The 20,715-nt window shown below is 55.2% G+C and overlaps 47 non-coding genes across 47 annotated transcripts; 37 read left to right on the top strand and 10 right to left on the bottom strand.

Annotated features, from left to right (window-relative positions):
- Nucleotides 1–422: 422 nt before the first annotated feature.
- Nucleotides 423–494, bottom strand: Trnag-ucc. The gene has a single exon. It is a non-coding gene; the product is annotated as a tRNA-Gly (tRNA).
- Nucleotides 495–819: 325 nt separating this feature from the next.
- Nucleotides 820–890, top strand: Trnag-gcc. The gene has a single exon. It is a non-coding gene; the product is annotated as a tRNA-Gly (tRNA).
- Nucleotides 891–1,270: 380 nt separating this feature from the next.
- Nucleotides 1,271–1,343, top strand: Trnam-cau. The gene has a single exon. It is a non-coding gene; the product is annotated as a tRNA-Met (tRNA).
- Nucleotides 1,344–1,648: 305 nt separating this feature from the next.
- Trnae-uuc lies at nt 1,649–1,720 on the top strand. Its single transcript has one exon. It is a non-coding gene; the product is annotated as a tRNA-Glu (tRNA).
- A 198-nt stretch (nt 1,721–1,918) lies between these two features.
- On the top strand, nt 1,919–1,992 carry Trnai-aau. Its single transcript has one exon. It is a non-coding gene; the product is annotated as a tRNA-Ile (tRNA).
- A 598-nt stretch (nt 1,993–2,590) lies between these two features.
- Trnag-ucc lies at nt 2,591–2,662 on the bottom strand. The gene has a single exon. It is a non-coding gene; the product is annotated as a tRNA-Gly (tRNA).
- Nucleotides 2,663–2,987: 325 nt separating this feature from the next.
- On the top strand, nt 2,988–3,058 carry Trnag-gcc. The gene has a single exon. It is a non-coding gene; the product is annotated as a tRNA-Gly (tRNA).
- A 380-nt stretch (nt 3,059–3,438) lies between these two features.
- Trnam-cau lies at nt 3,439–3,511 on the top strand. The gene has a single exon. It is a non-coding gene; the product is annotated as a tRNA-Met (tRNA).
- Nucleotides 3,512–3,816: 305 nt separating this feature from the next.
- Nucleotides 3,817–3,888, top strand: Trnae-uuc. The gene has a single exon. It is a non-coding gene; the product is annotated as a tRNA-Glu (tRNA).
- Nucleotides 3,889–4,086: 198 nt separating this feature from the next.
- Nucleotides 4,087–4,160, top strand: Trnai-aau. Its single transcript has one exon. It is a non-coding gene; the product is annotated as a tRNA-Ile (tRNA).
- A 598-nt stretch (nt 4,161–4,758) lies between these two features.
- Trnag-ucc lies at nt 4,759–4,830 on the bottom strand. Its single transcript has one exon. It is a non-coding gene; the product is annotated as a tRNA-Gly (tRNA).
- Nucleotides 4,831–5,155: 325 nt separating this feature from the next.
- On the top strand, nt 5,156–5,226 carry Trnag-gcc. Its single transcript has one exon. It is a non-coding gene; the product is annotated as a tRNA-Gly (tRNA).
- A 380-nt stretch (nt 5,227–5,606) lies between these two features.
- Nucleotides 5,607–5,679, top strand: Trnam-cau. Its single transcript has one exon. It is a non-coding gene; the product is annotated as a tRNA-Met (tRNA).
- Nucleotides 5,680–5,984: 305 nt separating this feature from the next.
- Nucleotides 5,985–6,056, top strand: Trnae-uuc. Its single transcript has one exon. It is a non-coding gene; the product is annotated as a tRNA-Glu (tRNA).
- Nucleotides 6,057–6,254: 198 nt separating this feature from the next.
- On the top strand, nt 6,255–6,328 carry Trnai-aau. The gene has a single exon. It is a non-coding gene; the product is annotated as a tRNA-Ile (tRNA).
- Nucleotides 6,329–6,926: 598 nt separating this feature from the next.
- Nucleotides 6,927–6,998, bottom strand: Trnag-ucc. Its single transcript has one exon. It is a non-coding gene; the product is annotated as a tRNA-Gly (tRNA).
- A 325-nt stretch (nt 6,999–7,323) lies between these two features.
- On the top strand, nt 7,324–7,394 carry Trnag-gcc. Its single transcript has one exon. It is a non-coding gene; the product is annotated as a tRNA-Gly (tRNA).
- Nucleotides 7,395–7,774: 380 nt separating this feature from the next.
- On the top strand, nt 7,775–7,847 carry Trnam-cau. Its single transcript has one exon. It is a non-coding gene; the product is annotated as a tRNA-Met (tRNA).
- A 305-nt stretch (nt 7,848–8,152) lies between these two features.
- Trnae-uuc lies at nt 8,153–8,224 on the top strand. The gene has a single exon. It is a non-coding gene; the product is annotated as a tRNA-Glu (tRNA).
- Nucleotides 8,225–8,422: 198 nt separating this feature from the next.
- Trnai-aau lies at nt 8,423–8,496 on the top strand. The gene has a single exon. It is a non-coding gene; the product is annotated as a tRNA-Ile (tRNA).
- Nucleotides 8,497–9,094: 598 nt separating this feature from the next.
- Trnag-ucc lies at nt 9,095–9,166 on the bottom strand. Its single transcript has one exon. It is a non-coding gene; the product is annotated as a tRNA-Gly (tRNA).
- Nucleotides 9,167–9,491: 325 nt separating this feature from the next.
- Trnag-gcc lies at nt 9,492–9,562 on the top strand. Its single transcript has one exon. It is a non-coding gene; the product is annotated as a tRNA-Gly (tRNA).
- Nucleotides 9,563–9,942: 380 nt separating this feature from the next.
- Trnam-cau lies at nt 9,943–10,015 on the top strand. The gene has a single exon. It is a non-coding gene; the product is annotated as a tRNA-Met (tRNA).
- Nucleotides 10,016–10,320: 305 nt separating this feature from the next.
- Nucleotides 10,321–10,392, top strand: Trnae-uuc. Its single transcript has one exon. It is a non-coding gene; the product is annotated as a tRNA-Glu (tRNA).
- Nucleotides 10,393–10,590: 198 nt separating this feature from the next.
- Nucleotides 10,591–10,664, top strand: Trnai-aau. Its single transcript has one exon. It is a non-coding gene; the product is annotated as a tRNA-Ile (tRNA).
- Nucleotides 10,665–11,262: 598 nt separating this feature from the next.
- Nucleotides 11,263–11,334, bottom strand: Trnag-ucc. The gene has a single exon. It is a non-coding gene; the product is annotated as a tRNA-Gly (tRNA).
- A 325-nt stretch (nt 11,335–11,659) lies between these two features.
- Trnag-gcc lies at nt 11,660–11,730 on the top strand. The gene has a single exon. It is a non-coding gene; the product is annotated as a tRNA-Gly (tRNA).
- Nucleotides 11,731–12,110: 380 nt separating this feature from the next.
- Nucleotides 12,111–12,183, top strand: Trnam-cau. The gene has a single exon. It is a non-coding gene; the product is annotated as a tRNA-Met (tRNA).
- A 305-nt stretch (nt 12,184–12,488) lies between these two features.
- Trnae-uuc lies at nt 12,489–12,560 on the top strand. The gene has a single exon. It is a non-coding gene; the product is annotated as a tRNA-Glu (tRNA).
- Nucleotides 12,561–12,758: 198 nt separating this feature from the next.
- Trnai-aau lies at nt 12,759–12,832 on the top strand. The gene has a single exon. It is a non-coding gene; the product is annotated as a tRNA-Ile (tRNA).
- A 588-nt stretch (nt 12,833–13,420) lies between these two features.
- Nucleotides 13,421–13,492, bottom strand: Trnag-ucc. The gene has a single exon. It is a non-coding gene; the product is annotated as a tRNA-Gly (tRNA).
- Nucleotides 13,493–13,817: 325 nt separating this feature from the next.
- Nucleotides 13,818–13,888, top strand: Trnag-gcc. Its single transcript has one exon. It is a non-coding gene; the product is annotated as a tRNA-Gly (tRNA).
- Nucleotides 13,889–14,268: 380 nt separating this feature from the next.
- Nucleotides 14,269–14,341, top strand: Trnam-cau. Its single transcript has one exon. It is a non-coding gene; the product is annotated as a tRNA-Met (tRNA).
- A 305-nt stretch (nt 14,342–14,646) lies between these two features.
- Trnae-uuc lies at nt 14,647–14,718 on the top strand. The gene has a single exon. It is a non-coding gene; the product is annotated as a tRNA-Glu (tRNA).
- A 198-nt stretch (nt 14,719–14,916) lies between these two features.
- On the top strand, nt 14,917–14,990 carry Trnai-aau. The gene has a single exon. It is a non-coding gene; the product is annotated as a tRNA-Ile (tRNA).
- Nucleotides 14,991–15,588: 598 nt separating this feature from the next.
- Nucleotides 15,589–15,660, bottom strand: Trnag-ucc. The gene has a single exon. It is a non-coding gene; the product is annotated as a tRNA-Gly (tRNA).
- Nucleotides 15,661–15,985: 325 nt separating this feature from the next.
- Nucleotides 15,986–16,056, top strand: Trnag-gcc. Its single transcript has one exon. It is a non-coding gene; the product is annotated as a tRNA-Gly (tRNA).
- Nucleotides 16,057–16,436: 380 nt separating this feature from the next.
- Trnam-cau lies at nt 16,437–16,509 on the top strand. Its single transcript has one exon. It is a non-coding gene; the product is annotated as a tRNA-Met (tRNA).
- A 305-nt stretch (nt 16,510–16,814) lies between these two features.
- On the top strand, nt 16,815–16,886 carry Trnae-uuc. Its single transcript has one exon. It is a non-coding gene; the product is annotated as a tRNA-Glu (tRNA).
- Nucleotides 16,887–17,084: 198 nt separating this feature from the next.
- Nucleotides 17,085–17,158, top strand: Trnai-aau. The gene has a single exon. It is a non-coding gene; the product is annotated as a tRNA-Ile (tRNA).
- A 598-nt stretch (nt 17,159–17,756) lies between these two features.
- Trnag-ucc lies at nt 17,757–17,828 on the bottom strand. Its single transcript has one exon. It is a non-coding gene; the product is annotated as a tRNA-Gly (tRNA).
- Nucleotides 17,829–18,153: 325 nt separating this feature from the next.
- Trnag-gcc lies at nt 18,154–18,224 on the top strand. Its single transcript has one exon. It is a non-coding gene; the product is annotated as a tRNA-Gly (tRNA).
- Nucleotides 18,225–18,604: 380 nt separating this feature from the next.
- Trnam-cau lies at nt 18,605–18,677 on the top strand. Its single transcript has one exon. It is a non-coding gene; the product is annotated as a tRNA-Met (tRNA).
- A 305-nt stretch (nt 18,678–18,982) lies between these two features.
- Trnae-uuc lies at nt 18,983–19,054 on the top strand. The gene has a single exon. It is a non-coding gene; the product is annotated as a tRNA-Glu (tRNA).
- Nucleotides 19,055–19,252: 198 nt separating this feature from the next.
- Nucleotides 19,253–19,326, top strand: Trnai-aau. Its single transcript has one exon. It is a non-coding gene; the product is annotated as a tRNA-Ile (tRNA).
- A 598-nt stretch (nt 19,327–19,924) lies between these two features.
- Nucleotides 19,925–19,996, bottom strand: Trnag-ucc. The gene has a single exon. It is a non-coding gene; the product is annotated as a tRNA-Gly (tRNA).
- A 325-nt stretch (nt 19,997–20,321) lies between these two features.
- Trnag-gcc lies at nt 20,322–20,392 on the top strand. The gene has a single exon. It is a non-coding gene; the product is annotated as a tRNA-Gly (tRNA).
- The last annotated feature ends 323 nt before the right edge of the window (nt 20,393–20,715 follow it).

Here is a 20,715-nt window from a genome sequence, read left to right as displayed (position 1 = left end):
TAAAGAGAAAATGAAAGAAAATGTCCGATTGCCGATGCGCAACCACTTTGGCCCCTGTCAGTACTTGGGCGGGTGAGCGCATGGGAACACAGGGTACTATTGGCAGTTTTACTTCCTATTTTTGTTTCTCCTTAGTTTTCGGAGCTGCAGCCCGATTCGGTCAGGGAGACGCCACCGTGAAATGAAGGGGGCGTGCTGTGTGTCCATCGCCTAGCCTCACCTCTCTTTACCTCTCTCAGTCGTTTCTCGTGCTTGTCGTTTTGATATAGGCCGATTTGAGAGCGTCAGCTCTCGCGTCAGCCGAGCAAAGTCGAGACAAGTCGAGACACACTAAGGGCTGGTATGCAGCGAGTAGGAGGCCGGAAAAACAATAATTTAAGAGCGCGTGGCAAAAGTACTCATACGCGAAATTAAAAGCCTGCTGCGGTGGCCGGGAATCGAACCCGGATCAACTGCTTGGAAGGCAACTATGCTGACCATTACACCACCACCGCACAAGCGAGCGCCCCGCCTCCGCGCTGTGTCGGCTTCCCGCCTGTCGGCAGCGGCCGAAGGTGATCGTACCTGGCAGGCGCATTTCGAGGTAGGCTAGGGGAGCACATCCAGACGCATTCGGACAGCGTATCCGCGCACATTTCGCATCCTTTGGCAAGAGTCGGCGCCGGCGAGGACCGCGTTCTGGCGGCATTTTTAAGCAGTGCAGTGCAGGATTCAGCGTCTGCAGCATCTTCTCCACAGAATGCTACGGCGCTTGACGGCAGTCCCACTTTCCCTTGAGACATCTGCTCGGGAAGCAGCGTGAAGTTGCCGCTGGCCCCAGCATCGGTGGTTCAGTGGTAGAATGCTCGCCTGCCACGCGGGCGGCCCGGGTTCGATTCCCGGCCGATGCATCATTTTGCTTTTCCCGCGATAATGCTGCCGTGTGGCTTGCGCGCTTGAGATGCACGATCCGCAAGAATATATAGCTGGATTCCCTTGAGAAGAACCGAGAACGCAGCACTCGCCGGTCCCCACTAGGACGCTCGCATGATGTTCTGCAGACTAGCGTCGGCTTGGCCTCACAAGTTGCTGTGTCCAGGTGCCTCCGAGGCACTGAGCTTTAACGACAAGGAGTGCTGCCTATCGTTGCAACAGCTGCAGCAACACCGCAATCAACTGGGCCGGCAGTGCGCGTGTAGCAACAGAACACGTTACCCAGGAAGTACAGTGTCTCTACGTCTAATATTGGGTACGGTATTTACCCAGTTTCCAGGACCAGTGGTGCACCCGTGCCTCGGTAGCGCAGTAGGCAGCGCGTAAGTCTCATAATCTTAAGGTCGTGAGTTCGATCCTCACCCGGGGCATTTAATTTTCTGTGACTGATGGTGGCGCTGTTGCTAGGGCGCCAACGTAGTTCTTGTTTGTTATCCACAACTTTTCAACGCTTCAGCGGGAAAATGTTTACCTCCTGTTATTGCTACTTACAGCTTCCCTTTTCCTCTTCTCCCAGCAGAGCATGAAGCCAAAAGCATTGCTCTGCGGCGTTTGAGGTGCGCGCCTTGCCAGTCAGTCTGTGCAAAGATGCTCGCAAAGAGAGAAGGGCGCCGACGCGGCACTCGACACGAAATGCGACAAGCGACCGTACGAACGGTCGAACGAAACGGCCGCATCCGGTGTGGTCTAGTGGCTAGGATACCTGGCTTTCACCCAGGAGGCCCGGGTTCGATTCCCGGTACCGGAACGGAATTTTTTCCACACGAGTCGTGACAAGTTTGAGCTGTCCGAGCGGCCGTTTCCCGTCCTGCTCGCAATATAGCTACTGTTTCGTGACCGTCAGCAGAATATAGACTAGGGAAGCAGACGCACGACGACCATAGAAATGGTGTACGGCTTCATGCCACCAGTTTCCAGCGTAGGGCTGAGCAACTGCATCTGCTGGGGCCCGTTAGCTCAGTTGGTTAGAGCGTCGTGCTAATAACGCGAAGGTCGTGGGTTCGATCCCCCCACGGGCCACTACTCTTTTACTACTACGAAAAGGCAGCGCCGATTTCAGCTGGCGAGTGTGATGACCAAAAGATCATCACCCTGCGTGGAAGTTGACAGAGGATCCGAACCCGACTCGTCGGGAAGCGCTACATCATTCACTCGGCAATGGCCATAATATCTTGAATACACTGGTTCTCAACCGATAAAGAGAAAATGAAAGAAAATGTCCGATTGCCGATGCGCAACCACTTTGGCCCCTGTCAGTACTTGGGCGGGTGAGCGCATGGGAACACAGGGTACTATTGGCAGTTTTACTTCCTATTTTTGTTTCTCCTTAGTTTTCGGAGCTGCAGCCCGATTCGGTCAGGGAGACGCCACCGTGAAATGAAGGGGGCGTGCTGTGTGTCCATCGCCTAGCCTCACCTCTCTTTACCTCTCTCAGTCGTTTCTCGTGCTTGTCGTTTTGATATAGGCCGATTTGAGAGCGTCAGCTCTCGCGTCAGCCGAGCAAAGTCGAGACAAGTCGAGACACACTAAGGGCTGGTATGCAGCGAGTAGGAGGCCGGAAAAACAATAATTTAAGAGCGCGTGGCAAAAGTACTCATACGCGAAATTAAAAGCCTGCTGCGGTGGCCGGGAATCGAACCCGGATCAACTGCTTGGAAGGCAACTATGCTGACCATTACACCACCACCGCACAAGCGAGCGCCCCGCCTCCGCGCTGTGTCGGCTTCCCGCCTGTCGGCAGCGGCCGAAGGTGATCGTACCTGGCAGGCGCATTTCGAGGTAGGCTAGGGGAGCACATCCAGACGCATTCGGACAGCGTATCCGCGCACATTTCGCATCCTTTGGCAAGAGTCGGCGCCGGCGAGGACCGCGTTCTGGCGGCATTTTTAAGCAGTGCAGTGCAGGATTCAGCGTCTGCAGCATCTTCTCCACAGAATGCTACGGCGCTTGACGGCAGTCCCACTTTCCCTTGAGACATCTGCTCGGGAAGCAGCGTGAAGTTGCCGCTGGCCCCAGCATCGGTGGTTCAGTGGTAGAATGCTCGCCTGCCACGCGGGCGGCCCGGGTTCGATTCCCGGCCGATGCATCATTTTGCTTTTCCCGCGATAATGCTGCCGTGTGGCTTGCGCGCTTGAGATGCACGATCCGCAAGAATATATAGCTGGATTCCCTTGAGAAGAACCGAGAACGCAGCACTCGCCGGTCCCCACTAGGACGCTCGCATGATGTTCTGCAGACTAGCGTCGGCTTGGCCTCACAAGTTGCTGTGTCCAGGTGCCTCCGAGGCACTGAGCTTTAACGACAAGGAGTGCTGCCTATCGTTGCAACAGCTGCAGCAACACCGCAATCAACTGGGCCGGCAGTGCGCGTGTAGCAACAGAACACGTTACCCAGGAAGTACAGTGTCTCTACGTCTAATATTGGGTACGGTATTTACCCAGTTTCCAGGACCAGTGGTGCACCCGTGCCTCGGTAGCGCAGTAGGCAGCGCGTAAGTCTCATAATCTTAAGGTCGTGAGTTCGATCCTCACCCGGGGCATTTAATTTTCTGTGACTGATGGTGGCGCTGTTGCTAGGGCGCCAACGTAGTTCTTGTTTGTTATCCACAACTTTTCAACGCTTCAGCGGGAAAATGTTTACCTCCTGTTATTGCTACTTACAGCTTCCCTTTTCCTCTTCTCCCAGCAGAGCATGAAGCCAAAAGCATTGCTCTGCGGCGTTTGAGGTGCGCGCCTTGCCAGTCAGTCTGTGCAAAGATGCTCGCAAAGAGAGAAGGGCGCCGACGCGGCACTCGACACGAAATGCGACAAGCGACCGTACGAACGGTCGAACGAAACGGCCGCATCCGGTGTGGTCTAGTGGCTAGGATACCTGGCTTTCACCCAGGAGGCCCGGGTTCGATTCCCGGTACCGGAACGGAATTTTTTCCACACGAGTCGTGACAAGTTTGAGCTGTCCGAGCGGCCGTTTCCCGTCCTGCTCGCAATATAGCTACTGTTTCGTGACCGTCAGCAGAATATAGACTAGGGAAGCAGACGCACGACGACCATAGAAATGGTGTACGGCTTCATGCCACCAGTTTCCAGCGTAGGGCTGAGCAACTGCATCTGCTGGGGCCCGTTAGCTCAGTTGGTTAGAGCGTCGTGCTAATAACGCGAAGGTCGTGGGTTCGATCCCCCCACGGGCCACTACTCTTTTACTACTACGAAAAGGCAGCGCCGATTTCAGCTGGCGAGTGTGATGACCAAAAGATCATCACCCTGCGTGGAAGTTGACAGAGGATCCGAACCCGACTCGTCGGGAAGCGCTACATCATTCACTCGGCAATGGCCATAATATCTTGAATACACTGGTTCTCAACCGATAAAGAGAAAATGAAAGAAAATGTCCGATTGCCGATGCGCAACCACTTTGGCCCCTGTCAGTACTTGGGCGGGTGAGCGCATGGGAACACAGGGTACTATTGGCAGTTTTACTTCCTATTTTTGTTTCTCCTTAGTTTTCGGAGCTGCAGCCCGATTCGGTCAGGGAGACGCCACCGTGAAATGAAGGGGGCGTGCTGTGTGTCCATCGCCTAGCCTCACCTCTCTTTACCTCTCTCAGTCGTTTCTCGTGCTTGTCGTTTTGATATAGGCCGATTTGAGAGCGTCAGCTCTCGCGTCAGCCGAGCAAAGTCGAGACAAGTCGAGACACACTAAGGGCTGGTATGCAGCGAGTAGGAGGCCGGAAAAACAATAATTTAAGAGCGCGTGGCAAAAGTACTCATACGCGAAATTAAAAGCCTGCTGCGGTGGCCGGGAATCGAACCCGGATCAACTGCTTGGAAGGCAACTATGCTGACCATTACACCACCACCGCACAAGCGAGCGCCCCGCCTCCGCGCTGTGTCGGCTTCCCGCCTGTCGGCAGCGGCCGAAGGTGATCGTACCTGGCAGGCGCATTTCGAGGTAGGCTAGGGGAGCACATCCAGACGCATTCGGACAGCGTATCCGCGCACATTTCGCATCCTTTGGCAAGAGTCGGCGCCGGCGAGGACCGCGTTCTGGCGGCATTTTTAAGCAGTGCAGTGCAGGATTCAGCGTCTGCAGCATCTTCTCCACAGAATGCTACGGCGCTTGACGGCAGTCCCACTTTCCCTTGAGACATCTGCTCGGGAAGCAGCGTGAAGTTGCCGCTGGCCCCAGCATCGGTGGTTCAGTGGTAGAATGCTCGCCTGCCACGCGGGCGGCCCGGGTTCGATTCCCGGCCGATGCATCATTTTGCTTTTCCCGCGATAATGCTGCCGTGTGGCTTGCGCGCTTGAGATGCACGATCCGCAAGAATATATAGCTGGATTCCCTTGAGAAGAACCGAGAACGCAGCACTCGCCGGTCCCCACTAGGACGCTCGCATGATGTTCTGCAGACTAGCGTCGGCTTGGCCTCACAAGTTGCTGTGTCCAGGTGCCTCCGAGGCACTGAGCTTTAACGACAAGGAGTGCTGCCTATCGTTGCAACAGCTGCAGCAACACCGCAATCAACTGGGCCGGCAGTGCGCGTGTAGCAACAGAACACGTTACCCAGGAAGTACAGTGTCTCTACGTCTAATATTGGGTACGGTATTTACCCAGTTTCCAGGACCAGTGGTGCACCCGTGCCTCGGTAGCGCAGTAGGCAGCGCGTAAGTCTCATAATCTTAAGGTCGTGAGTTCGATACTCACCCGGGGCATTTAATTTTCTGTGACTGATGGTGGCGCTGTTGCTAGGGCGCCAACGTAGTTCTTGTTTGTTATCCACAACTTTTCAACGCTTCAGCGGGAAAATGTTTACCTCCTGTTATTGCTACTTACAGCTTCCCTTTTCCTCTTCTCCCAGCAGAGCATGAAGCCAAAAGCATTGCTCTGCGGCGTTTGAGGTGCGCGCCTTGCCAGTCAGTCTGTGCAAAGATGCTCGCAAAGAGAGAAGGGCGCCGACGCGGCACTCGACACGAAATGCGACAAGCGACCGTACGAACGGTCGAACGAAACGGCCGCATCCGGTGTGGTCTAGTGGCTAGGATACCTGGCTTTCACCCAGGAGGCCCGGGTTCGATTCCCGGTACCGGAACGGAATTTTTTCCACACGAGTCGTGACAAGTTTGAGCTGTCCGAGCGGCCGTTTCCCGTCCTGCTCGCAATATAGCTACTGTTTCGTGACCGTCAGCAGAATATAGACTAGGGAAGCAGACGCACGACGACCATAGAAATGGTGTACGGCTTCATGCCACCAGTTTCCAGCGTAGGGCTGAGCAACTGCATCTGCTGGGGCCCGTTAGCTCAGTTGGTTAGAGCGTCGTGCTAATAACGCGAAGGTCGTGGGTTCGATCCCCCCACGGGCCACTACTCTTTTACTACTACGAAAAGGCAGCGCCGATTTCAGCTGGCGAGTGTGATGACCAAAAGATCATCACCCTGCGTGGAAGTTGACAGAGGATCCGAACCCGACTCGTCGGGAAGCGCTACATCATTCACTCGGCAATGGCCATAATATCTTGAATACACTGGTTCTCAACCGATAAAGAGAAAATGAAAGAAAATGTCCGATTGCCGATGCGCAACCACTTTGGCCCCTGTCAGTACTTGGGCGGGTGAGCGCATGGGAACACAGGGTACTATTGGCAGTTTTACTTCCTATTTTTGTTTCTCCTTAGTTTTCGGAGCTGCAGCCCGATTCGGTCAGGGAGACGCCACCGTGAAATGAAGGGGGCGTGCTGTGTGTCCATCGCCTAGCCTCACCTCTCTTTACCTCTCTCAGTCGTTTCTCGTGCTTGTCGTTTTGATATAGGCCGATTTGAGAGCGTCAGCTCTCGCGTCAGCCGAGCAAAGTCGAGACAAGTCGAGACACACTAAGGGCTGGTATGCAGCGAGTAGGAGGCCGGAAAAACAATAATTTAAGAGCGCGTGGCAAAAGTACTCATACGCGAAATTAAAAGCCTGCTGCGGTGGCCGGGAATCGAACCCGGATCAACTGCTTGGAAGGCAACTATGCTGACCATTACACCACCACCGCACAAGCGAGCGCCCCGCCTCCGCGCTGTGTCGGCTTCCCGCCTGTCGGCAGCGGCCGAAGGTGATCGTACCTGGCAGGCGCATTTCGAGGTAGGCTAGGGGAGCACATCCAGACGCATTCGGACAGCGTATCCGCGCACATTTCGCATCCTTTGGCAAGAGTCGGCGCCGGCGAGGACCGCGTTCTGGCGGCATTTTTAAGCAGTGCAGTGCAGGATTCAGCGTCTGCAGCATCTTCTCCACAGAATGCTACGGCGCTTGACGGCAGTCCCACTTTCCCTTGAGACATCTGCTCGGGAAGCAGCGTGAAGTTGCCGCTGGCCCCAGCATCGGTGGTTCAGTGGTAGAATGCTCGCCTGCCACGCGGGCGGCCCGGGTTCGATTCCCGGCCGATGCATCATTTTGCTTTTCCCGCGATAATGCTGCCGTGTGGCTTGCGCGCTTGAGATGCACGATCCGCAAGAATATATAGCTGGATTCCCTTGAGAAGAACCGAGAACGCAGCACTCGCCGGTCCCCACTAGGACGCTCGCATGATGTTCTGCAGACTAGCGTCGGCTTGGCCTCACAAGTTGCTGTGTCCAGGTGCCTCCGAGGCACTGAGCTTTAACGACAAGGAGTGCTGCCTATCGTTGCAACAGCTGCAGCAACACCGCAATCAACTGGGCCGGCAGTGCGCGTGTAGCAACAGAACACGTTACCCAGGAAGTACAGTGTCTCTACGTCTAATATTGGGTACGGTATTTACCCAGTTTCCAGGACCAGTGGTGCACCCGTGCCTCGGTAGCGCAGTAGGCAGCGCGTAAGTCTCATAATCTTAAGGTCGTGAGTTCGATCCTCACCCGGGGCATTTAATTTTCTGTGACTGATGGTGGCGCTGTTGCTAGGGCGCCAACGTAGTTCTTGTTTGTTATCCACAACTTTTCAACGCTTCAGCGGGAAAATGTTTACCTCCTGTTATTGCTACTTACAGCTTCCCTTTTCCTCTTCTCCCAGCAGAGCATGAAGCCAAAAGCATTGCTCTGCGGCGTTTGAGGTGCGCGCCTTGCCAGTCAGTCTGTGCAAAGATGCTCGCAAAGAGAGAAGGGCGCCGACGCGGCACTCGACACGAAATGCGACAAGCGACCGTACGAACGGTCGAACGAAACGGCCGCATCCGGTGTGGTCTAGTGGCTAGGATACCTGGCTTTCACCCAGGAGGCCCGGGTTCGATTCCCGGTACCGGAACGGAATTTTTTCCACACGAGTCGTGACAAGTTTGAGCTGTCCGAGCGGCCGTTTCCCGTCCTGCTCGCAATATAGCTACTGTTTCGTGACCGTCAGCAGAATATAGACTAGGGAAGCAGACGCACGACGACCATAGAAATGGTGTACGGCTTCATGCCACCAGTTTCCAGCGTAGGGCTGAGCAACTGCATCTGCTGGGGCCCGTTAGCTCAGTTGGTTAGAGCGTCGTGCTAATAACGCGAAGGTCGTGGGTTCGATCCCCCCACGGGCCACTACTCTTTTACTACTACGAAAAGGCAGCGCCGATTTCAGCTGGCGAGTGTGATGACCAAAAGATCATCACCCTGCGTGGAAGTTGACAGAGGATCCGAACCCGACTCGTCGGGAAGCGCTACATCATTCACTCGGCAATGGCCATAATATCTTGAATACACTGGTTCTCAACCGATAAAGAGAAAATGAAAGAAAATGTCCGATTGCCGATGCGCAACCACTTTGGCCCCTGTCAGTACTTGGGCGGGTGAGCGCATGGGAACACAGGGTACTATTGGCAGTTTTACTTCCTATTTTTGTTTCTCCTTAGTTTTCGGAGCTGCAGCCCGATTCGGTCAGGGAGACGCCACCGTGAAATGAAGGGGGCGTGCTGTGTGTCCATCGCCTAGCCTCACCTCTCTTTACCTCTCTCAGTCGTTTCTCGTGCTTGTCGTTTTGATATAGGCCGATTTGAGAGCGTCAGCTCTCGCGTCAGCCGAGCAAAGTCGAGACAAGTCGAGACACACTAAGGGCTGGTATGCAGCGAGTAGGAGGCCGGAAAAACAATAATTTAAGAGCGCGTGGCAAAAGTACTCATACGCGAAATTAAAAGCCTGCTGCGGTGGCCGGGAATCGAACCCGGATCAACTGCTTGGAAGGCAACTATGCTGACCATTACACCACCACCGCACAAGCGAGCGCCCCGCCTCCGCGCTGTGTCGGCTTCCCGCCTGTCGGCAGCGGCCGAAGGTGATCGTACCTGGCAGGCGCATTTCGAGGTAGGCTAGGGGAGCACATCCAGACGCATTCGGACAGCGTATCCGCGCACATTTCGCATCCTTTGGCAAGAGTCGGCGCCGGCGAGGACCGCGTTCTGGCGGCATTTTTAAGCAGTGCAGTGCAGGATTCAGCGTCTGCAGCATCTTCTCCACAGAATGCTACGGCGCTTGACGGCAGTCCCACTTTCCCTTGAGACATCTGCTCGGGAAGCAGCGTGAAGTTGCCGCTGGCCCCAGCATCGGTGGTTCAGTGGTAGAATGCTCGCCTGCCACGCGGGCGGCCCGGGTTCGATTCCCGGCCGATGCATCATTTTGCTTTTCCCGCGATAATGCTGCCGTGTGGCTTGCGCGCTTGAGATGCACGATCCGCAAGAATATATAGCTGGATTCCCTTGAGAAGAACCGAGAACGCAGCACTCGCCGGTCCCCACTAGGACGCTCGCATGATGTTCTGCAGACTAGCGTCGGCTTGGCCTCACAAGTTGCTGTGTCCAGGTGCCTCCGAGGCACTGAGCTTTAACGACAAGGAGTGCTGCCTATCGTTGCAACAGCTGCAGCAACACCGCAATCAACTGGGCCGGCAGTGCGCGTGTAGCAACAGAACACGTTACCCAGGAAGTACAGTGTCTCTACGTCTAATATTGGGTACGGTATTTACCCAGTTTCCAGGACCAGTGGTGCACCCGTGCCTCGGTAGCGCAGTAGGCAGCGCGTAAGTCTCATAATCTTAAGGTCGTGAGTTCGATACTCACCCGGGGCATTTAATTTTCTGTGACTGATGGTGGCGCTGTTGCTAGGGCGCCAACGTAGTTCTTGTTTGTTATCCACAACTTTTCAACGCTTCAGCGGGAAAATGTTTACCTCCTGTTATTGCTACTTACAGCTTCCCTTTTCCTCTTCTCCCAGCAGAGCATGAAGCCAAAAGCATTGCTCTGCGGCGTTTGAGGTGCGCGCCTTGCCAGTCAGTCTGTGCAAAGATGCTCGCAAAGAGAGAAGGGCGCCGACGCGGCACTCGACACGAAATGCGACAAGCGACCGTACGAACGGTCGAACGAAACGGCCGCATCCGGTGTGGTCTAGTGGCTAGGATACCTGGCTTTCACCCAGGAGGCCCGGGTTCGATTCCCGGTACCGGAACGGAATTTTTTCCACACGAGTCGTGACAAGTTTGAGCTGTCCGAGCGGCCGTTTCCCGTCCTGCTCGCAATATAGCTACTGTTTCGTGACCGTCAGCAGAATATAGACTAGGGAAGCAGACGCACGACGACCATAGAAATGGTGTACGGCTTCATGCCACCAGTTTCCAGCGTAGGGCTGAGCAACTGCATCTGCTGGGGCCCGTTAGCTCAGTTGGTTAGAGCGTCGTGCTAATAACGCGAAGGTCGTGGGTTCGATCCCCCCACGGGCCACTACTCTTTTACTACTACGAAAAGGCAGCGCCGATTTCAGCTGGCGAGTGTGATGACCAAAAGATCATCACCCTGCGTGGAAGTTGACAGAGGATCCGAACCCGACTCGTCGGGAAGCGCTACATCATTCACTCGGCAATGGCCATAATATCTTGAATACACTGGTTCTCAACCGATAAAGAGAAAATGAAAGAAAATGTCCGATTGCCGATGCGCAACCACTTTGGCCCCTGTCAGTACTTGGGCGGGTGAGCGCATGGGAACACAGGGTACTATTGGCAGTTTTACTTCCTATTTTTGTTTCTCCTTAGTTTTCGGAGCTGCAGCCCGATTCGGTCAGGGAGACGCCACCGTGAAATGAAGGGGGCGTGCTGTGTGTCCATCGCCTAGCCTCACCTCTCTTTACCTCTCTCAGTCGTTTCTCGTGCTTGTCGTTTTGATATAGGCCGATTTGAGAGCGTCAGCTCTCGCGTCAGCCGAGCAAAGTCGAGACAAGTCGAGACACACTAAGGGCTGGTATGCAGCGAGTAGGAGGCCGGAAAAACAATAATTTAAGAGCGCGTGGCAAAAGTACTCATACGCGAAATTAAAAGCCTGCTGCGGTGGCCGGGAATCGAACCCGGATCAACTGCTTGGAAGGCAACTATGCTGACCATTACACCACCACCGCACAAGCGAGCGCCCCGCCTCCGCGCTGTGTCGGCTTCCCGCCTGTCGGCAGCGGCCGAAGGTGATCGTACCTGGCAGGCGCATTTCGAGGTAGGCTAGGGGAGCACATCCAGACGCATTCGGACAGCGTATCCGCGCACATTTCGCATCCTTTGGCAAGAGTCGGCGCCGGCGAGGACCGCGTTCTGGCGGCATTTTTAAGCAGTGCAGTGCAGGATTCAGCGTCTGCAGCATCTTCTCCACAGAATGCTACGGCGCTTGACGGCAGTCCCACTTTCCCTTGAGACATCTGCTCGGGAAGCAGCGTGAAGTTGCCGCTGGCCCCAGCATCGGTGGTTCAGTGGTAGAATGCTCGCCTGCCACGCGGGCGGCCCGGGTTCGATTCCCGGCCGATGCATCATTTTGCTTTTCCCGCGATAATGCTGCCGTGTGGCTTGCGCGCTTGAGATGCACGATCCGCAAGAATATATAGCTGGATTCCCTTGAGAAGAACCGAGAACGCAGCACTCGCCGGTCCCCACTAGGACGCTCGCATGATGTTCTGCAGACTAGCGTCGGCTTGGCCTCACAAGTTGCTGTGTCCAGGTGCCTCCGAGGCACTGAGCTTTAACGACAAGGAGTGCTGCCTATCGTTGCAACAGCTGCAGCAACACCGCAATCAACTGGGCCGGCAGTGCGCGTGTAGCAACAGAACACGTTACCCAGGAAGTACAGTGTCTCTACGTCTAATATTGGGTACGGTATTTACCCAGTTTCCAGGACCAGTGGTGCACCCGTGCCTCGGTAGCGCAGTAGGCAGCGCGTAAGTCTCATAATCTTAAGGTCGTGAGTTCGATCCTCACCCGGGGCATTTAATTTTCTGTGACTGATGGTGGCGCTGTTGCTAGGGCGCCAACGTAGTTCTTGTTTGTTATCCACAACTTTTCAACGCTTCAGCGGGAAAATGTTTACCTCCTGTTATTGCTACTTACAGCTTCCCTTTTCCTCTTCTCCCAGCAGAGCATGAAGCCAAAAGCATTGCTCTGCGGCGTTTGAGGTGCGCGCCTTGCCAGTCAGTCTGTGCAAAGATGCTCGCAAAGAGAGAAGGGCGCCGACGCGGCACTCGACACGAAATGCGACAAGCGACCGTACGAACGGTCGAACGAAACGGCCGCATCCGGTGTGGTCTAGTGGCTAGGATACCTGGCTTTCACCCAGGAGGCCCGGGTTCGATTCCCGGTACCGGAACGGAATTTTTTCCACACGAGTCGTGACAAGTTTGAGCTGTCCGAGCGGCCGTTTCCCGTCCTGCTCGCAATATAGCTACTGTTTCGTGACCGTCAGCAGAATATAGACTAGGGAAGCAGACGCACGACGACCATAGAAATGGTGTACGGCTTCATGCCACCAGTTTCCAGCGTAGGGCTGAGCAACTGCATCTGCTGGGGCCCGTTAGCTCAGTTGGTTAGAGCGTCGTGCTAATAACGCGAAGGTCGTGGGTTCGATCCCCCCACGGGCCACTACTCTTTTACTACTACGAAAAGGCAGCGCCGATTTCAGCTGGCGAGTGTGATGACCAAAAGATCATCACCCTGCGTGGAAGTTGACAGAGGATCCGAACCCGACTCGTCGGGAAGCGCTACATCATTCACTCGGCAATGGCCATAATATCTTGAATACACTGGTTCTCAACCGATAAAGAGAAAATGAAAGAAAATGTCCGATTGCCGATGCGCAACCACTTTGGCCCCTGTCAGTACTTGGGCGGGTGAGCGCATGGGAACACAGGGTACTATTGGCAGTTTTACTTCCTATTTTTGTTTCTCCTTAGTTTTCGGAGCTGCAGCCCGATTCGGTCAGGGAGACGCCACCGTGAAATGAAGGGGGCGTGCTGTGTGTCCATCGCCTAGCCTCACCTCTCTTTACCTCTCTCAGTCGTTTCTCGTGCTTGTCGTTTTGATATAGGCCGATTTGAGAGCGTCAGCTCTCGCGTCAGCCGAGCAAAGTCGAGACACACTAAGGGCTGGTATGCAGCGAGTAGGAGGCCGGAAAAACAATAATTTAAGAGCGCGTGGCAAAAGTACTCATACGCGAAATTAAAAGCCTGCTGCGGTGGCCGGGAATCGAACCCGGATCAACTGCTTGGAAGGCAACTATGCTGACCATTACACCACCACCGCACAAGCGAGCGCCCCGCCTCCGCGCTGTGTCGGCTTCCCGCCTGTCGGCAGCGGCCGAAGGTGATCGTACCTGGCAGGCGCATTTCGAGGTAGGCTAGGGGAGCACATCCAGACGCATTCGGACAGCGTATCCGCGCACATTTCGCATCCTTTGGCAAGAGTCGGCGCCGGCGAGGACCGCGTTCTGGCGGCATTTTTAAGCAGTGCAGTGCAGGATTCAGCGTCTGCAGCATCTTCTCCACAGAATGCTACGGCGCTTGACGGCAGTCCCACTTTCCCTTGAGACATCTGCTCGGGAAGCAGCGTGAAGTTGCCGCTGGCCCCAGCATCGGTGGTTCAGTGGTAGAATGCTCGCCTGCCACGCGGGCGGCCCGGGTTCGATTCCCGGCCGATGCATCATTTTGCTTTTCCCGCGATAATGCTGCCGTGTGGCTTGCGCGCTTGAGATGCACGATCCGCAAGAATATATAGCTGGATTCCCTTGAGAAGAACCGAGAACGCAGCACTCGCCGGTCCCCACTAGGACGCTCGCATGATGTTCTGCAGACTAGCGTCGGCTTGGCCTCACAAGTTGCTGTGTCCAGGTGCCTCCGAGGCACTGAGCTTTAACGACAAGGAGTGCTGCCTATCGTTGCAACAGCTGCAGCAACACCGCAATCAACTGGGCCGGCAGTGCGCGTGTAGCAACAGAACACGTTACCCAGGAAGTACAGTGTCTCTACGTCTAATATTGGGTACGGTATTTACCCAGTTTCCAGGACCAGTGGTGCACCCGTGCCTCGGTAGCGCAGTAGGCAGCGCGTAAGTCTCATAATCTTAAGGTCGTGAGTTCGATACTCACCCGGGGCATTTAATTTTCTGTGACTGATGGTGGCGCTGTTGCTAGGGCGCCAACGTAGTTCTTGTTTGTTATCCACAACTTTTCAACGCTTCAGCGGGAAAATGTTTACCTCCTGTTATTGCTACTTACAGCTTCCCTTTTCCTCTTCTCCCAGCAGAGCATGAAGCCAAAAGCATTGCTCTGCGGCGTTTGAGGTGCGCGCCTTGCCAGTCAGTCTGTGCAAAGATGCTCGCAAAGAGAGAAGGGCGCCGACGCGGCACTCGACACGAAATGCGACAAGCGACCGTACGAACGGTCGAACGAAACGGCCGCATCCGGTGTGGTCTAGTGGCTAGGATACCTGGCTTTCACCCAGGAGGCCCGGGTTCGATTCCCGGTACCGGAAAGGAATTTTTTCCACACGAGTCGTGACAAGTTTGAGCTGTCCGAGCGGCCGTTTCCCGTCCTGCTCGCAATATAGCTACTGTTTCGTGACCGTCAGCAGAATATAGACTAGGGAAGCAGACGCACGACGACCATAGAAATGGTGTACGGCTTCATGCCACCAGTTTCCAGCGTAGGGCTGAGCAACTGCATCTGCTGGGGCCCGTTAGCTCAGTTGGTTAGAGCGTCGTGCTAATAACGCGAAGGTCGTGGGTTCGATCCCCCCACGGGCCACTACTCTTTTACTACTACGAAAAGGCAGCGCCGATTTCAGCTGGCGAGTGTGATGACCAAAAGATCATCACCCTGCGTGGAAGTTGACAGAGGATCCGAACCCGACTCGTCGGGAAGCGCTACATCATTCACTCGGCAATGGCCATAATATCTTGAATACACTGGTTCTCAACCGATAAAGAGAAAATGAAAGAAAATGTCCGATTGCCGATGCGCAACCACTTTGGCCCCTGTCAGTACTTGGGCGGGTGAGCGCATGGGAACACAGGGTACTATTGGCAGTTTTACTTCCTATTTTTGTTTCTCCTTAGTTTTCGGAGCTGCAGCCCGATTCGGTCAGGGAGACGCCACCGTGAAATGAAGGGGGCGTGCTGTGTGTCCATCGCCTAGCCTCACCTCTCTTTACCTCTCTCAGTCGTTTCTCGTGCTTGTCGTTTTGATATAGGCCGATTTGAGAGCGTCAGCTCTCGCGTCAGCCGAGCAAAGTCGAGACAAGTCGAGACACACTAAGGGCTGGTATGCAGCGAGTAGGAGGCCGGAAAAACAATAATTTAAGAGCGCGTGGCAAAAGTACTCATACGCGAAATTAAAAGCCTGCTGCGGTGGCCGGGAATCGAACCCGGATCAACTGCTTGGAAGGCAACTATGCTGACCATTACACCACCACCGCACAAGCGAGCGCCCCGCCTCCGCGCTGTGTCGGCTTCCCGCCTGTCGGCAGCGGCCGAAGGTGATCGTACCTGGCAGGCGCATTTCGAGGTAGGCTAGGGGAGCACATCCAGACGCATTCGGACAGCGTATCCGCGCACATTTCGCATCCTTTGGCAAGAGTCGGCGCCGGCGAGGACCGCGTTCTGGCGGCATTTTTAAGCAGTGCAGTGCAGGATTCAGCGTCTGCAGCATCTTCTCCACAGAATGCTACGGCGCTTGACGGCAGTCCCACTTTCCCTTGAGACATCTGCTCGGGAAGCAGCGTGAAGTTGCCGCTGGCCCCAGCATCGGTGGTTCAGTGGTAGAATGCTCGCCTGCCACGCGGGCGGCCCGGGTTCGATTCCCGGCCGATGCATCATTTTGCTTTTCCCGCGATAATGCTGCCGTGTGGCTTGCGCGCTTGAGATGCACGATCCGCAAGAATATATAGCTGGATTCCCTTGAGAAGAACCGAGAACGCAGCACTCGCCGGTCCCCACTAGGACGCTCGCATGATGTTCTGCAGACTAGCGTCGGCTTGGCCTCACAAGTTGCTGTGTCCAGGTGCCTCCGAGGCACTGAGCTTTAACGACAAGGAGTGCTGCCTATCGTTGCAACAGCTGCAGCAACACCGCAATCAACTGGGCCGGCAGTGCGCGTGTAGCAACAGAACACGTTACCCAGGAAGTACAGTGTCTCTACGTCTAATATTGGGTACGGTATTTACCCAGTTTCCAGGACCAGTGGTGCACCCGTGCCTCGGTAGCGCAGTAGGCAGCGCGTAAGTCTCATAATCTTAAGGTCGTGAGTTCGATCCTCACCCGGGGCATTTAATTTTCTGTGACTGATGGTGGCGCTGTTGCTAGGGCGCCAACGTAGTTCTTGTTTGTTATCCACAACGTTTCAACGCTTCAGCGGGAAAATGTTTACCTCCTGTTATTGCTACTTACAGCTTCCCTTTTCCTCTTCTCCCAGCAGAGCATGAAGCCAAAAGCATTGCTCTGCGGCGTTTGAGGTGCGCGCCTTGCCAGTCAGTCTGTGCAAAGATGCTCGCAAAGAGAGAAGGGCGCCGACGCGGCACTCGACACGAAATGCGACAAGCGACCGTACGAACGGTCGAACGAAACGGCCGCATCCGGTGTGGTCTAGTGGCTAGGATACCTGGCTTTCACCCAGGAGGCCCGGGTTCGATTCCCGGTACCGGAACGGAATTTTTTCCACACGAGTCGTGACAAGTTTGAGCTGTCCGAGCGGCCGTTTCCCGTCCTGCTCGCAATATAGCTACTGTTTCGTGACCGTCAGCAGAATATAGACTAGGGAAGCAGACGCACGACGACCATAGAAATGGTGTACGGCTTCATGCCACCCGTTTCCAGCGTAGGGCTGAGCAACTGCATCTGCTGGGGCCCGTTAGCTCAGTTGGTTAGAGCGTCGTGCTAATAACGCGAAGGTCGTGGGTTCGATCCCCCCACGGGCCACTACTCTTTTACTACTACGAAAAGGCAGCGCCGATTTCAGCTGGCGAGTGTGATGACCAAAAGATCATCACCCTGCGTGGAAGTTGACAGAGGATCCGAACCCGACTCGTCGGGAAGCGCTACATCATTCACTCGGCAATGGCCATAATATCTTGAATACACTGGTTCTCAACCGATAAAGAGAAAATGAAAGAAAATGTCCGATTGCCGATGCGCAACCACTTTGGCCCCTGTCAGTACTTGGGCGGGTGAGCGCATGGGAACACAGGGTACTATTGGCAGTTTTACTTCCTATTTTTGTTTCTCCTTAGTTTTCGGAGCTGCAGCCCGATTCGGTCAGGGAGACGCCACCGTGAAATGAAGGGGGCGTGCTGTGTGTCCATCGCCTAGCCTCACCTCTCTTTACCTCTCTCAGTCGTTTCTCGTGCTTGTCGTTTTGATATAGGCCGATTTGAGAGCGTCAGCTCTCGCGTCAGCCGAGCAAAGTCGAGACAAGTCGAGACACACTAAGGGCTGGTATGCAGCGAGTAGGAGGCCGGAAAAACAATAATTTAAGAGCGCGTGGCAAAAGTACTCATACGCGAAATTAAAAGCCTGCTGCGGTGGCCGGGAATCGAACCCGGATCAACTGCTTGGAAGGCAACTATGCTGACCATTACACCACCACCGCACAAGCGAGCGCCCCGCCTCCGCGCTGTGTCGGCTTCCCGCCTGTCGGCAGCGGCCGAAGGTGATCGTACCTGGCAGGCGCATTTCGAGGTAGGCTAGGGGAGCACATCCAGACGCATTCGGACAGCGTATCCGCGCACATTTCGCATCCTTTGGCAAGAGTCGGCGCCGGCGAGGACCGCGTTCTGGCGGCATTTTTAAGCAGTGCAGTGCAGGATTCAGCGTCTGCAGCATCTTCTCCACAGAATGCTACGGCGCTTGACGGCAGTCCCACTTTCCCTTGAGACATCTGCTCGGGAAGCAGCGTGAAGTTGCCGCTGGCCCCAGCATCGGTGGTTCAGTGGTAGAATGCTCGCCTGCCACGCGGGCGGCCCGGGTTCGATTCCCGGCCGATGCATCATTTTGCTTTTCCCGCGATAATGCTGCCGTGTGGCTTGCGCGCTTGAGATGCACGATCCGCAAGAATATATAGCTGGATTCCCTTGAGAAGAACCGAGAACGCAGCACTCGCCGGTCCCCACTAGGACGCTCGCATGATGTTCTGCAGACTAGCGTCGGCTTGGCCTCACAAGTTGCTGTGTCCAGGTGCCTCCGAGGCACTGAGCTTTAACGACAAGGAGTGCTGCCTATCGTTGCAACAGCTGCAGCAACACCGCAATCAACTGGGCCGGCAGTGCGCGTGTAGCAACAGAACACGTTACCCAGGAAGTACAGTGTCTCTACGTCTAATATTGGGTACGGTATTTACCCAGTTTCCAGGACCAGTGGTGCACCCGTGCCTCGGTAGCGCAGTAGGCAGCGCGTAAGTCTCATAATCTTAAGGTCGTGAGTTCGATCCTCACCCGGGGCATTTAATTTTCTGTGACTGATGGTGGCGCTGTTGCTAGGGCGCCAACGTAGTTCTTGTTTGTTATCCACAACGTTTCAACGCTTCAGCGGGAAAATGTTTACCTCCTGTTATTGCTACTTACAGCTTCCCTTTTCCTCTTCTCCCAGCAGAGCATGAAGCCAAAAGCATTGCTCTGCGGCGTTTGAGGTGCGCGCCTTGCCAGTCAGTCTGTGCAAAGATGCTCGCAAAGAGAGAAGGGCGCCGACGCGGCACTCGACACGAAATGCGACAAGCGACCGTACGAACGGTCGAACGAAACGGCCGCATCCGGTGTGGTCTAGTGGCTAGGATACCTGGCTTTCACCCAGGAGGCCCGGGTTCGATTCCCGGTACCGGAACGGAATTTTTTCCACACGAGTCGTGACAAGTTTGAGCTGTCCGAGCGGCCGTTTCCCGTCCTGCTCGCAATATAGCTACTGTTTCGTGACCGTCAGCAGAATATAGACTAGGGAAGCAGACGCACGACGACCATAGAAATGGTGTACGGCTTCATGCCACCCGTTTCCAGCGTAGGGCTGAGCAACTGCATCTGCTGGGGCCCGTTAGCTCAGTTGGTTAGAGCGTCGTGCTAATAACGCGAAGGTCGTGGGTTCGATCCCCCCACGGGCCACTACTCTTTTACTACTACGAAAAGGCAGCGCCGATTTCAGCTGGCGAGTGTGATGACCAAAAGATCATCACCCTGCGTGGAAGTTGACAGAGGATCCGAACCCGACTCGTCGGGAAGCGCTACATCATTCACTCGGCAATGGCCATAATATCTTGAATACACTGGTTCTCAACCGATAAAGAGAAAATGAAAGAAAATGTCCGATTGCCGATGCGCAACCACTTTGGCCCCTGTCAGTACTTGGGCGGGTGAGCGCATGGGAACACAGGGTACTATTGGCAGTTTTACTTCCTATTTTTGTTTCTCCTTAGTTTTCGGAGCTGCAGCCCGATTCGGTCAGGGAGACGCCACCGTGAAATGAAGGGGGCGTGCTGTGTGTCCATCGCCTAGCCTCACCTCTCTTTACCTCTCTCAGTCGTTTCTCGTGCTTGTCGTTTTGATATAGGCCGATTTGAGAGCGTCAGCTCTCGCGTCAGCCGAGCAAAGTCGAGACAAGTCGAGACACACTAAGGGCTGGTATGCAGCGAGTAGGAGGCCGGAAAAACAATAATTTAAGAGCGCGTGGCAAAAGTACTCATACGCGAAATTAAAAGCCTGCTGCGGTGGCCGGGAATCGAACCCGGATCAACTGCTTGGAAGGCAACTATGCTGACCATTACACCACCACCGCACAAGCGAGCGCCCCGCCTCCGCGCTGTGTCGGCTTCCCGCCTGTCGGCAGCGGCCGAAGGTGATCGTACCTGGCAGGCGCATTTCGAGGTAGGCTAGGGGAGCACATCCAGACGCATTCGGACAGCGTATCCGCGCACATTTCGCATCCTTTGGCAAGAGTCGGCGCCGGCGAGGACCGCGTTCTGGCGGCATTTTTAAGCAGTGCAGTGCAGGATTCAGCGTCTGCAGCATCTTCTCCACAGAATGCTACGGCGCTTGACGGCAGTCCCACTTTCCCTTGAGACATCTGCTCGGGAAGCAGCGTGAAGTTGCCGCTGGCCCCAGCATCGGTGGTTCAGTGGTAGAATGCTCGCCTGCCACGCGGGCGGCCCGGGTTCGATTCCCGGCCGATGCATCATTTTGCTTTTCCCGCGATAATGCTGCCGTGTGGCTTGCGCGCTTGAGATGCACGATCCGCAAGAATATATAGCTGGATTCCCTTGAGAAGAACCGAGAACGCAGCACTCGCCGGTCCCCACTAGGACGCTCGCATGATGTTCTGCAGACTAGCGTCGGCTTGGCCTCACAAGTTGCTGTGTCCAGGTGCCTCCGAGGCACTGAGCTTTAACGACAAGGAGTGCTGCCTATCGTTGCAACAGCTGCAGCAACACCGCAATCAACTGGGCCGGCAGTGCGCGTGTAGCAACAGAACACGTTACCCAGGAAGTACAGTGTCTC

Source organism: Schistocerca piceifrons, unplaced genomic scaffold, assembly GCF_021461385.2.
Source record: "Schistocerca piceifrons isolate TAMUIC-IGC-003096 unplaced genomic scaffold, iqSchPice1.1 HiC_scaffold_673, whole genome shotgun sequence".
In the NCBI taxonomy this organism is placed as follows: Eukaryota; Metazoa; Arthropoda; class Insecta; order Orthoptera; family Acrididae; genus Schistocerca; species Schistocerca piceifrons.
This window is presented reverse-complemented; position numbering and strand designations above follow the sequence as displayed.